The sequence below is a fragment of the Chrysochloris asiatica genome, unplaced genomic scaffold (assembly GCF_000296735.1).
Source record: "Chrysochloris asiatica unplaced genomic scaffold, ChrAsi1.0 scaffold00334, whole genome shotgun sequence".
Lineage (NCBI taxonomy): Eukaryota > Metazoa > Chordata > Mammalia > Afrosoricida > Chrysochloridae > Chrysochloris > Chrysochloris asiatica.
This window is the reverse complement of record NW_006408852.1, coordinates 2,237,869-2,250,560: the sequence shown is the minus strand read 5'-3', so window position 1 is coordinate 2,250,560 and position 12,692 is coordinate 2,237,869. Positions and strand designations below refer to the sequence as shown.

Sequence of the window (12,692 nt, the reverse complement as noted above, 5' to 3'; positions counted from 1 at the left end):
GAGTCACTGGTCCTTCCTGACAGTATGTCTGAAGTATGAGAGACAAAGTGTAGCCATCCTGGCCTCCAAGGAGCATTCTGGTTACACTTCTTCAAAGTCAAATATTACAACAAAATGTGCAAAGATCTAGAGTCAGAAAAACAAAAGGGAAGAACACGCTTCATATTTCTTAAGCTGGGGAAACTGAAGAAAAAATTCAATCCTTGACTTTCATTATTGAAGGATTCTCTGGGCAAATTATTGAATGATGTAGAAAGCATCAAAAGAAGATGGAAGAAATACACAGAGTCACTGTACTAAAAGGAAATGGTTGATGTTCAACTGTTTCAAGAGTTAGCATATGAGCAAGAGCCAATAATACTGAAGGGAGAAGTCCAGGGTGCATTGAAGGAATTGGCAAAGAACAAGACACCAGTAATTGAAGAATAAAAATAGAAATCTTTCAAGAAAGTGAGGCGGCAATGGAGGCACCCACTCATCTATGCCAAGAAATTTGGAAGACAACTACCTAGCCAAATGATTGGAAGATACACATATTTGTACCCATCCCAAAGAGAGGTGACCCAACAAAATGCATAAATCATTGGACAATGTCTTTGATATCCCATGAAAATAAAGTTTTACTAATGGTAATACAGAAATGGCTGCAAGCATACATTGACAGAGAACTTTCAGAGGTTCAAGATGGATTCAGAAGAGGATGTGGAATGAGGGAGATCATTACTGATGTCTGATGTATCGTGGCTGAAAGCAGACAACACCAGAAAAATGTTTACCTGTTCTTTATTGACTGACTATGCAAAGGCTTTTGATTGTGTGGATCATGACAAGCTATGGACAACATTGTGAAGTATAATTATTCTAGAAAAATAGCTGAATGGATCCTGACAATTTCAGTAACTCAATAAAGCAAGATTCACTTTCCTGGTTTTTTGTTTTGTTTTGTTTTGTTTTGTTTTGAGTCCTGTTGCAGAATTCTGCAGGGTGGGGAGGAGTACCTAAACTGTGAATTGAAGTTCTTACTAACACCCTTTTTAAAAAACTGCATAAAACGTTTCTCAGGGAATAAAGTGTTTATGGGTTTACAAAAAATTAAATAATTCGAAACAAACTTTAGACATAATTAACAGGATTCAAGAATGACTTCTTCAGGTTTAAGCTGATGGTCAGCACAAAATTTCTAATACAGCTTTGATATTGTCGTCTATTCTTAGTAAATCATAGTATGGTTGGGGTAGACAGGAGACAGGTGAATAGACACCATGAGGAACAAGATGGCAAATCAACCCTACTTGTCTTTTACAGAGGCTCTTTAAGAGTAGGACAATAGTAACTGAATGACTCCAGTGATAATAACCACCAGAGCCCTCCCTTTCGGATGTATAGCTTTCACAAACCACCAAGAGTTACTGTACACCAGAACTTTAAAACTTTGTATTCTTGGATAGAGTTCAGGGCAGGGTGAAGTTGGCCTTGACAGGCTCTTGGTAATCCCAATTCATTGGATACACCTCCAAGGGCAGGGTTACTGAGCTCTGTACTTCTGGTTTGTACCACCAGCTTCTTCCACTTTGTACCACCACTTCTTCCCTCTTCCAGTCCAGCACAGCAAACATAAAACAAGTAGTTCTTCAGGTGTTCATTGTTCTCCTAAATATACAGTGGGGATATAGAGTGGGGAGAGAAGGGCATTTCTGAAACTCCTAAATTTTCTTATCAGCTTATTTTGTTTAAGCACACAGAGAAGACATTCCTTATGGGGGATGTGAGTGAGGTGAGAAAAACTGCAATTTCCCTAACTGAAAAGAGCTTTGAAAAGAAAAAAAGAAAAAAAAAAAAATTACTTCCCATGAGAGTCAATAGAACAAATGAGAATTATTCAGAGGTTTGTAGGATAAGCCTGAGCACATTACTCCAGTTTCAGGAGTTAAATCATTCTTCCCCTTCCTACCTTCCTCCTGAGCACCCTTCCCTATTCCACCCCCTTGTCAGCTCCTCCTTTTTGTGCAGCACTGTCCCCAGATGTGGGGGCATACAAGTCCTCCTCAAAGTGTGCTGTCACCTCAGTACAGCACTCATGGAACAAACTCCTTGGCATGTAGGTTGAGGTTAGTTTTGCTCAAAATATCCTCAGAATCATGACTGTTGTTGACCATAAGACCATTTAACTATTGTTGCAACTTTCCCGTGGTCTGAGGCAGGCCTCGTGATAGTATAAACCAGTCTTAGTCTTCCTCATCCAACATCTCCTGTAAGTAATGGTCAAGGATTCTTGTTTCTGCAGCTGTTTCTCCACCTGTCTGTTGAAATCCTCTTCATTCTCCATCCACATATACTTTCCAAATGAGTTTTCATTTTCATCATGCCCATTTATCCCATGGTCCTCATTGGATTTTACACTAGGTGATGTAATGGGCACGTTGGATCCAGAAGCCCCTCCTCCAAAACATATTCTGCCACAGCTTCAAGAGTCTAAGCTGTTGCTGCATAGGTTACAGTCTCTAGAACAGTCTTGTTCTTCAGAACCAAAATGTGAGCCACAGTGCCAGATTTACTACTTACTGCCTGACCAATATCTTCTAGAAAATACTTAAAAAAAAAAAAAAAAACTAATTGAAAGGTGACTATAAAAATGAATATAGACTTGTATAGACTACACTTGAATTTAGAGATCATCCCAAGAACAGATTTGATACATTAGACACTAATGTCCAAAGTTCAGAAGAGTTGTGGGATGATATCAAGATCATCATACAGGAAGAAAGCAAAATGTTAATTAAGAAAACAAGAAAGAAGAAAAAAATTAAGTTGATGTCAAGAGACTCTGAAATTTGCTCTCCAGTATAGAGATGCTAAGCCAAATGGAAGAAATGAGGAGGTAAAAGAACTGAATTGAAAATTTCAAAGGGCAGCTTGAGAAGACAAAGTATAATGAAATATGCAAAGACCTGGAATTAGAAAACCAAAAGGAAAGCATATGCTTGGAATTTCTCAACCTGAAAAACTGAAGAAAAGTCAAGCCTCAACATGCAATATTGAAGGAGTCTATGGACAAAATACTGAAAGATAAAGAAAGCATCAAAAGAAGATGGAAGGAATGCAAAGAATCACTCTGCCAAAAAGTAATTGTTGATGTTCAATCGTTTCAAAAGCCAATGGTACTGAAAGAAGAAATCCAAGGTACACTCAAATTATTGACAAAGAACGACTCTCTGAGAATTGATGGAATACATATCGAAGTATTTCAACAAACTGATGTAGCACTGAAAGCACTCACTCATCTATGCCATGAAATTTGGAAGAGAGCTACCGGGCCATCTGATTGGAAGAGGTCCATATTTGTGCCTATTCCAAAGAGAGGTGACCCAATGGGATGTGGAAATCACTGGGTAATATCATTAGTATCACATGCAAGTAAAATTTTTCTAAGCATAATTGAAAAATGGTGGCAAGATTACATTGACTGCGAACTGCCAGAGGTTAAAACTAGATGTCACATGGATATTGGTGGAAATCAGATAATACCAGGAAGCTATTTCCCTGTGCTTTATTTACTATGTGAATGCTTTCAACTGTTTGGATCATGAAAAGATATGGATATTTTGGAGAATGGGTTTGTCTGAACACTTAATCGTGTTGAAGAGGACCTCTACATGGACCAAGAGATAGCTATTAGAACAGAGTAAGGAGAAACAGAATGGTTTAAAATCAGGAAAGATTGCATTTTTCTATGATACTTGTTCAAGCTGTATGTTGAGAAAATAATCTGAGAAGCTGGACTATGTGACAAAGAATACAGTGTCAAGATTGGAGGAAGATTCTTTAACAACCTGTGATATGCAGATGAAACAATCTTGCTTACTGAAAGTGAAGAGGGATTAAACTACTTAATTACGATGTTCAAAAACTACAGTCCTCAGTATGTGTTGCATCTCAATGTAAAGAAAAAATAAATCCTCACCATTGGACCAAAAAATAGCATCATGATAAATAGGGAGAAGATTGAAGTTGTCAAAGACTTAATTTTGTTTGGATCCACTATCAAAACTCTTGGAAGGAGGAGTTAAGAAATTCAACAAATTTGCTGCCAAAGACGTCTTTAAAGTGTTCAAGAGCAAAGATGTCAGTTTGAGGACTAAGATGTGGCTGACCCAAAGAATGGTACTTTCAGTAGCTTTATACGCATGCAAAAGTTGGACAGAGAATAAGAGAGAACACAGAGGAATTAATGCATTTGTGTTATGGTGTTGGAGAAGAATATTAAAAATACCATGGATTGCCAGAAGAACAAAAATTCCAGCATGGAAGAAGTACAGACAGAAGGCTTCTTAGAAACCAGGGCGTTATGCTTTGGAGATATTATCAGTAGGAACCAGTCCCTGGAGAAGGACATCATGACTGGTAATGTGGAGGGTCATTAAAAATGAGGAAGACCCCTAATGAGATGGGATGACATTGTGGCAGAAACAATGGGCTCAAGTTTAGCAATGATTGTGAGAATGACAAATGACAGGTCAGTATTCCTTTCTGTTGTACCTAAGCTCATTCTGAGTCAGAATTGACTCCACGGAAACTAACAAAAACAAGAAAAAGAAAAACATTTTTGTTGGCATTCTAGTGTTTATCCTATAGTTCCTAAGAAGGGTAAATAAGAATAATTTATTAAATAGTGCAAGTAGAAAATAACTCACCTATCATCAGTTATATTTTCTCATTTATTTTATTATTGAAGGGAATAGTAGGAAAAAGTATTAAAATGTATTGTTTCTGGATAAAATGTATTACATTAAAGGTATATGTATACATATTTTTTTAAGTAAAAATAACCACGTACAGAAAATTATATTGATAGCCTGCTTACAATTTTGTAAAAGAAGGAAAAAGAAAAGTCCTCAGTCATATAAATTAACATAGTAGTTGTAACAATGACTTTAAATATTGCAACAATCATGAAGATGGCTCAACTGGGAGACATTTTGTTCTGTTTTACTTAAGATGCCAAGAGTCTCAACTGACTTGACAACTAGTAGCAACAGCAAAAATATTTGTAAAAGGGTAAATTATGTCACAATAAGTTATATATGACGAGTCAATACTTGCTATAATTTAAAAAAATAGATGTGATATAAGGGAGGTATGCAAAAGCTAAAAGGGATAGAGGTAAATACTATTATATACATACAGAATCTTGGAACAACATGTTCTAAGGGTAAATACGGGGATAGAAACACAGCCTGAATGGGTATGGGATGAAGACTTGGTGTATACCCACAAATATATACAGGTTTTAAAGGATATTTGTACATGGGTATTTACCTTTGCTGAAAACACAACTATGCTATGGTGGAGGTTATATCAGGCAAAATGATTAAAACATCTTAGATACTATCAAACATCTTTAGGCAATGACTTGCTGGCCCTAGGGCTCAGGGTCATAATCTCAGGTGACATCATGATTAATTGAAATAACACAGTCCACAATGACAATGTTTTATATCATACTTTGGTGAGTGGTGTCTGGGATCTTAAAAGCTCATGAATGGCCTTCGAAGATGCAACTATTTGTCTCTCCATGTGCGGAAGAAAGTAGAGAAATAAAAAATGAAGATAATCAGAATCAATTAGTCTAGTGGACTAAAGGAACATGTGAACTCAGTCTCCATGACTCTTAGACCAAAAGAACTAGATAGTGCCCCTATACCACTACCAACTGCTCTGAATGGGATACTAAAATGTCCTGGATAGAGTAGAAGAAAAGGTGAAATAAAACTCAAAATAAGACCAGACTTAGTCATCAGAAAGAGACTGGAAGAACCCAACACTATGGCCCTTGACCACCTTTTATGTCTGGAAAGGAACTCATTCTCATGGCCCAATTTTTAGCCAAGTAATAGGTAAGTATGTAGTAGGGACAACAAAACTAGTAAGGTATGCTCACCATTGAATGGTTGATGGCTCAAAATCAAGGTGTCAGCATTTGCCTAGGGACAGAGTTGAGAAGGGATGGGAAGGTGGGTAAAATGAAAATGACAACTACAGGGAGGAAATTCTATAGCTGCTGTTTGGAGGGGATTCTTATCATTGAGATGACATAAAATGCATGCTTTGTTTAATGTAGAACTGATGATCTTATCTGTCAACTTTCATTCAATTCACAATAAAAAGTTTTTTAAAAAAAATATAATGTGCTATGTAGGATTTTCCTGCAGCTACTTTATGTTGTATTCAAAGTACCAGAAGGAATTTCTGGAAACTGATTGACATATTGCTCCCCAGAGACACTATACAGGGTCACTGTGAGTTGAAAGAAACTAGATGTCACTTAACAGAACCAAAAGCACAGTGCATATGATAATATATGATTATAATGCTGTCGTTGTTGTTAAGTGCCATTGAATTGGTTTCAAATCATAGCAACTCTGTATAGGGTTTCTGAGGAGCCAGCTGGTGTGTTTGAAGTGCTAACCTTGTGGTTTGAAGTTCATTGCTAATAATATTATTATTACAGGGAGTCCTGGTGTGGCACTGTGGGATAATGCACTAGACTTCAAGGTTGCTTTGAACTGCAAGGTCGGGGTTCAAACTCAGCAGTCTTAACTCGAAAACTCTATACAGGATTGCTATGAGTTGGAACTGACTAGGTTGCTCTTAACAACAACAACAACAGTATTATAGGACTCTTGGTGTGATGCTGTAGGATGAGCACTGGATGGTGAACCACAAGGTCAGCAGTTCAAACACACCAGCTGCTAACCACTACTGGAAGGCCTACACAGGGTTGCTTTGAGATGAAACGACAATAGCATAGTAATATTATTTTGTTGTTAAGTGCTGTGGAACCTATTCCAACTCTTAGCAATCCAGTACTAGATTCTGTATGCGCAGCTACTGGGCTAAAACTGTTGATCTTGTGGTTCTCAGTCCAATGCTGATCTTACAGCACCACACGATATTATTTTATTTATCTAATAATGTTACTCAACTTCCAGACACTGTTTCTGGTATCTCAGGTGAAACATAAAGTTGTAGCAGACAGGTCCTTTATAGCACTCTCTTACAAATATTTTTGCTGCAGTTGATGTTATTAGTTATTGTAAAGTCAGCTGTGGCTCATGACACGGTATGTATAACAGAACAAAATGCCTTCCAGTCTTGAGCCATCTTCAGGATGGTTGAAATGTATGAGGCCATGTTACTGTGTTAACCTATATCATTGAGGATTTTTCTGGTTGGTTTCCTGTCTTAAAAAATTGGATGAAGGCTTTCAACATAATTTTCAGCATGTAGTTATTTTTACTTTATCAAAAATATTTTAGACTTTGCTATATTTTTATAAAACCCAAGTGGTAATAAACATGGATGTTTTTCCTACTATTCTCTTGAATAAAAATATATTAGAAAATATAAATGATGCATACTGAATTACTTCCTGTTGTTGTTGTTGTTGTTATGTACCCTGGAGTGAAGTCAGGTCCAACTCATAGCGATCCTGTACAGGGTTTCGGAGGCTGTAAATCTTCATGGAAGCAGAAAGCCTCATCTTTCTCCTGTGGAACAGCTGGTAGTTTGGAACTGCTGACTGTGAGATTAACAGCCTGATTCATAACCACTATGTTACCAGAGATTCCTACTTGTAGTTTTTATTAAAGTACCTTGAAAAGGAAAATTATATTTAAAAAGCTGATACAAAATTATGACATGATTTGTCAAACTTAAATCTTTATTTCAGGAATATATGTAATGTGTTCTTTGATACAGGTAAACAAACTCAGATTGTAATAATATCAAGCAATGATACCTACTTTTTCAAACTATACATGAACTTTCTAAAGGAGGATCTAATAATAAAATAAATATCATTTGGTTACAGTATATGAACAGGATAACCAGACAATATATGCTGAAAATCACAAACTTCCAGAAATTGTTGCTTTTTCAATGGAAGGTTTTAGGGTTTTGTTTTGCTGAAAAGAAGCAAATAAAAATATGTGAATATATTTACTACATTATCTCCAAGAGATTAAAGATGCTATCTTAAACCTCTTACTTGATAGTTGTTGTTAAGTGTCATCTACCTTGTTCTGACTCATAGTAACTATATAGGGTTTTTGAGTCTTTAATTCTTCGTGGGAGCAGAAAGCATCCTCTTTCTCCCACAGAGTGGCTGATGGGCTTCAGTCAAGAACCTTGTGTTTCATAATCCAGTGTTTATGATCTGGAAAAATAGTTCTCCTGTTATTTGATAGACTAGATTTAATATTCTTAAGAAAGGGATTTTATTTAAGGTATGCCAAACCATAAGGTAATGATTGTGAGTAAATCAATTAGTGGTGTTTCTAAAATAAATTACTTAGATAACCTTATCATGAGAAAACAACTTACATAGCATATAAGGCAGAATATATTAATAATGATTATAATCATAATTTTTCTTTAATAGTCAAAATCTTGGAAATATTTCAAGAAATAGCACAATCAATTATACTTCAGAGTAGAAGCATACAGTATTGAGAATTCATAAATTCTCCTTATGATGAACTTTTGGCAAAGCTTTGACCTCTACTATATTAGGAATTGGGTCAGGGTGAAAAGCAGAAATGATAAGCAGGTGTGGTTTGAAGAGACTATGGAACCCTACTGTTTGATTAATATCATATATTGTATTGGATTGCCTTTTAGCCCAATGTATGTAAGACACTCATCCAGGAATGCTACAGGGTTCTGAAAGATTAGTATATACTCCTACTGTGTTTCTAATCTGTAAATGCTAAGTGTCCAAAGTATTCTGTCTGGCTGTTCTGAACCAAAGTCACACTGGTACTAGAGTTTAGTTCAGTGCACATAATTTTAAATAAATAAACATTTACTGAGTTCACTGTTCACAAAATTATTAGGTCATGATCAATTCAGTTTGAAATCTGCATTTTCTTTTTATTATTATTTCTCAAAATTCAGAACAGTTTATTGGGAACTAGACTATTTTCATGTTCTCATTTACTGTTATATATGATTCATATTGCTTGCTGAAAATGAAGAGGACTTGAAACATTTACTTATGAAGATCAAAGAGCACAGCCTTCGATATGGATTACATTTCAATGTCAAGAAAACAAAAATCCTCACCACTGGACCAATAAACAACATTCTTATCAATGGAGAAAAGATTGAAGTTGTCAAGGACTTCATTCTTCTTGGATCAACTATCAACACTCGCAGATGCAGCAGTCAAGAGATCAGACGACGTATTGCATTGGGCAAATCTGCTGCACAGGAACTTTTTTTTTTTTTTTAATGTTTTATTGTGAATTATGTGATAGTTTACATGGGAGAACATTAGTTTTACATTCATTCTATCGTATATTGTCTCTCATTGCCATGGTTACAATTCCCTCCATGCAGTCCTTCCCCCGTTCCCCCAGGTCTTCAGCACCCAGTCGCTCTCCCTCTCTGGATCTAAAGTCTCCAGCTGCTCCATCGCTCCACGTCATCATCTCTGGCTCCATTTCAGGCATCACTGCTTCTCTGGATAGGGTCCCGCTCTCTGCTCTTCTCCCTTGAAGGTCCTAGGGACCTTAGCTCCTAGACTGAAAAGTTAATCACTCCCTTTCTTGATAGAAAACGTCTACCTTTACATTTCCAACCCTCACAATCAGTCCTGATAACAATTATTCAATGTTGTATCACAAGAGACCCGTCTGCAGTTCATTGCATCAACCCCGCCTAGACAGATTGAATACTACTCACTGGAGATTCTACCTTCCTCCATGCCCTCTTTTTTAAAGTATTGAAGGGCAGAGATGTCAGCTTGAGGACTAAGGTGCACCTGACCCAGGCCATGGTGTTTTCAATAGCCTCATATGGATGCGAAAGCTGGACAGTGAATCAGGAAGATCATAGAAGAATTGATGCCTTTGAGTTGTGGTGTTGGAGGAGAATACTAAAAGTGCCATGGACTGCCAAAAGAACCAATAGATCCCCTAACGAGATGGATTGACCAGGTGGCATCATTGATGGACTCAAGTGTGGCAGCCGTAGTGAGGTTAACCCAGGATCGGACATTGTTTCGTTCTGCTGTGCATAAGGTCGCTAGGAGTCGGTTCCGACTCGATGGCACCTGACAACAACAACAACAATTATTCATATATATACCGTGATATTTCCTGATCAGTATAGGAAAGAACAGTAAGTAGAAGGATTCTCTGATATATATTTATTGTACAAAGTATATTTTAATGTGTAACATCAATTTATTTGTCTGTTTTATGTTTAGGCACCAAAAGCATATAGCAATACTCTAAATGAGACTATTCTCCTTCTTCTGCTTTTTTGAGATGAGTTTAAATTTTTTTAAACTGCATTAGTTACTATGTTAATAACATAGGGCTGTTTTAACAAATTATCATAATTTGGGTAATTTAAAATACAGAAATATAGTCTTTCATAGTTCTAGAGCATAAAAGATCAAAATAAAGTTGTGAGACAGCATTCTTCCTCTTCAGTGTCTAGAGGAAAGTCCTTCCTATTCAATAAGGAGTCACCCTACTCCAGCATGTCCTTACGTTATGTAATACCTGTAACAATGCTATTACCAAATAAGACCACATTTACAAGCACTGTGGGTTGGGCCTTGAATGTATCTTTTTAGGAGACATAACTCAACCCATAACTGACAATCATATTTATTCTTGTTGTTAAATACTGTTTAGTTGTTTGTGACTCAGAGTAACTCTATTTAGGGTTTCTAAGAAGTGGCTGGTGAGTTTGAACCACTGACCTTGAGGTTTAAATGACCTTGTGGTCTAGTGCTTATCCTACAGCACCAAACCAGGACTTCAGACCACCTTAAAGTCATGGCATATTCACATTTTTCACATATGCAAGATATATTCATCCCATCTCAATATCTCCAAAAGTGTTAACCTAATTCAGCATTGATTCTAAGTATAAAATCTCATCATTCAAAACATCTAAATCAGTTACGGATAAGATTCTCATGATATGAAAATTCATCATGTAGCATCTTAGGGAGGGTTTTCTAGAGAAGCAAAACTAGTGAAGTTTATAAATATATAAAAGAGAAGCTTATATCAAAGAAATGGATCACAACTGTAGAGTCACAGGTTCCCAAAAGAAAAAAAAAAAAAGAGAGAGAGAATGCTTTTCCTGTTTATGTATCATACTGTGAGAAGGCGACATTACCAAGGAAATATACTTTCAATTGAATGACCATTCATAGCCAATCATCATAGAGTTGACTTTGCCTGTTCATACCCACCAAAATTCATCTGTAAGTTTGTCACACTGTGGTGGATTGCATGTTACTCTAATGTTGGAAGCTATGTTACCAGTATTTGGAATGCAGGCAGTGTCATCCATTGTGGACAGGTTTCAGCTGAGCTTCCAGTCTAAAAGAGACTAAGAAGGAAGATAGATGAACTACTTCTGAATTGTTAGCCACTGAAAAACCTTGAAATGAAATACTGCAATTAAACATTGTCAAATACCATCATAATATTGAATTGAACCATGATGAATAGCACCAGAATATTGGCAGAAATAGTTCCAGAAGACAAGTCCCACAGGCACTCAAAATAAAATTGGAGAAGAGTTGCTTCTTCAAAGTAGAGTTGACCATGACGATGTGAATGAAGTAAAGCTTTCTGAACCTTCATTTGCTGGTGGGGCACAATTCAAAATGAGAAGAAACAGCTGTAAATACCCATTAACAACTGGGACATTGAATGTACCAAGTATAAACCTAGGAAACCTGGAAGTTGTCAAAAATGAAATGCAATGCATAAATATTGATATCTTTAGGCATTAATGAGTTGCAATGGACTGGTATTGACCTTTTTGAATATGAAAATCACATGGTTTACTATGCCATAAATGGCAAATTGAAGAGGAACTTCACATTCATAATTAAAAAGAACATTTTAAGATCTATCTATCTATCTATCTATCTACAAGAATAAAGCTGTCTATGATAGGATAATATCCATACACCTACAAGAAAGACCAGTTGATACCATTTTATTATTCAAATTTGTATACCAACCATGAAAGCCAGTGAGAATGAAATTGAAGAATCAGCACTGGACTTTGAACTACAGGGTCAATAGTTCAAACCCACCAGTGATGGCCCTATAGAGTATCACTATGAATTGGAACCAATTCAATGGCACTTATAAATAACAACAACAACTTATTCAACCTGAAATGGATCAAAAATCCAATCAAGATGTACTGATAATCACTAGTGATTGAAATGCAAATGCTGGAAGCAAGAATGATCAGTAGTTGCAAAATATGGCCTTGGTGAAAGTAGTGATGATGGAGATTGCACGATAGAATTTTGGAAGACTAATGACTTCTTCATGGCAAATATATTTTGTCTTTTTTTTTTTTTTTTAATGTAAGACTTTTATTGTGGATTGAGTGAAAGTTTACAGGGCACATCATCAGTTTCACATTCCACAATTCATGTAAGACATGTAGACCCCACCAGTTGGAATACACAGAATTTAAGCTATGTGGGAAGAGATGGTGGAAAAGCTCCATATCATCTGCCAAAATAATTCCAGGGGAAGGCTGTGAAACAATCAATTGCTTATATTCAATTTCAGGCTGAAACTAACGAAAGTTAAAACAAGTCCACAAGAGTTAAAATATGACCTTGAACTTACTCCACT

The 12,692-nt window shown here is 36.4% G+C and overlaps 1 pseudogene; it reads right to left on the bottom strand.

The window, feature by feature from the left end:
- Positions 1–2,075: 2,075 nt before the first annotated feature.
- LOC102832854 lies at positions 2,076–11,376 on the bottom strand (annotated as a pseudogene).
- Positions 11,377–12,692: the final 1,316 nt, after the last annotated feature.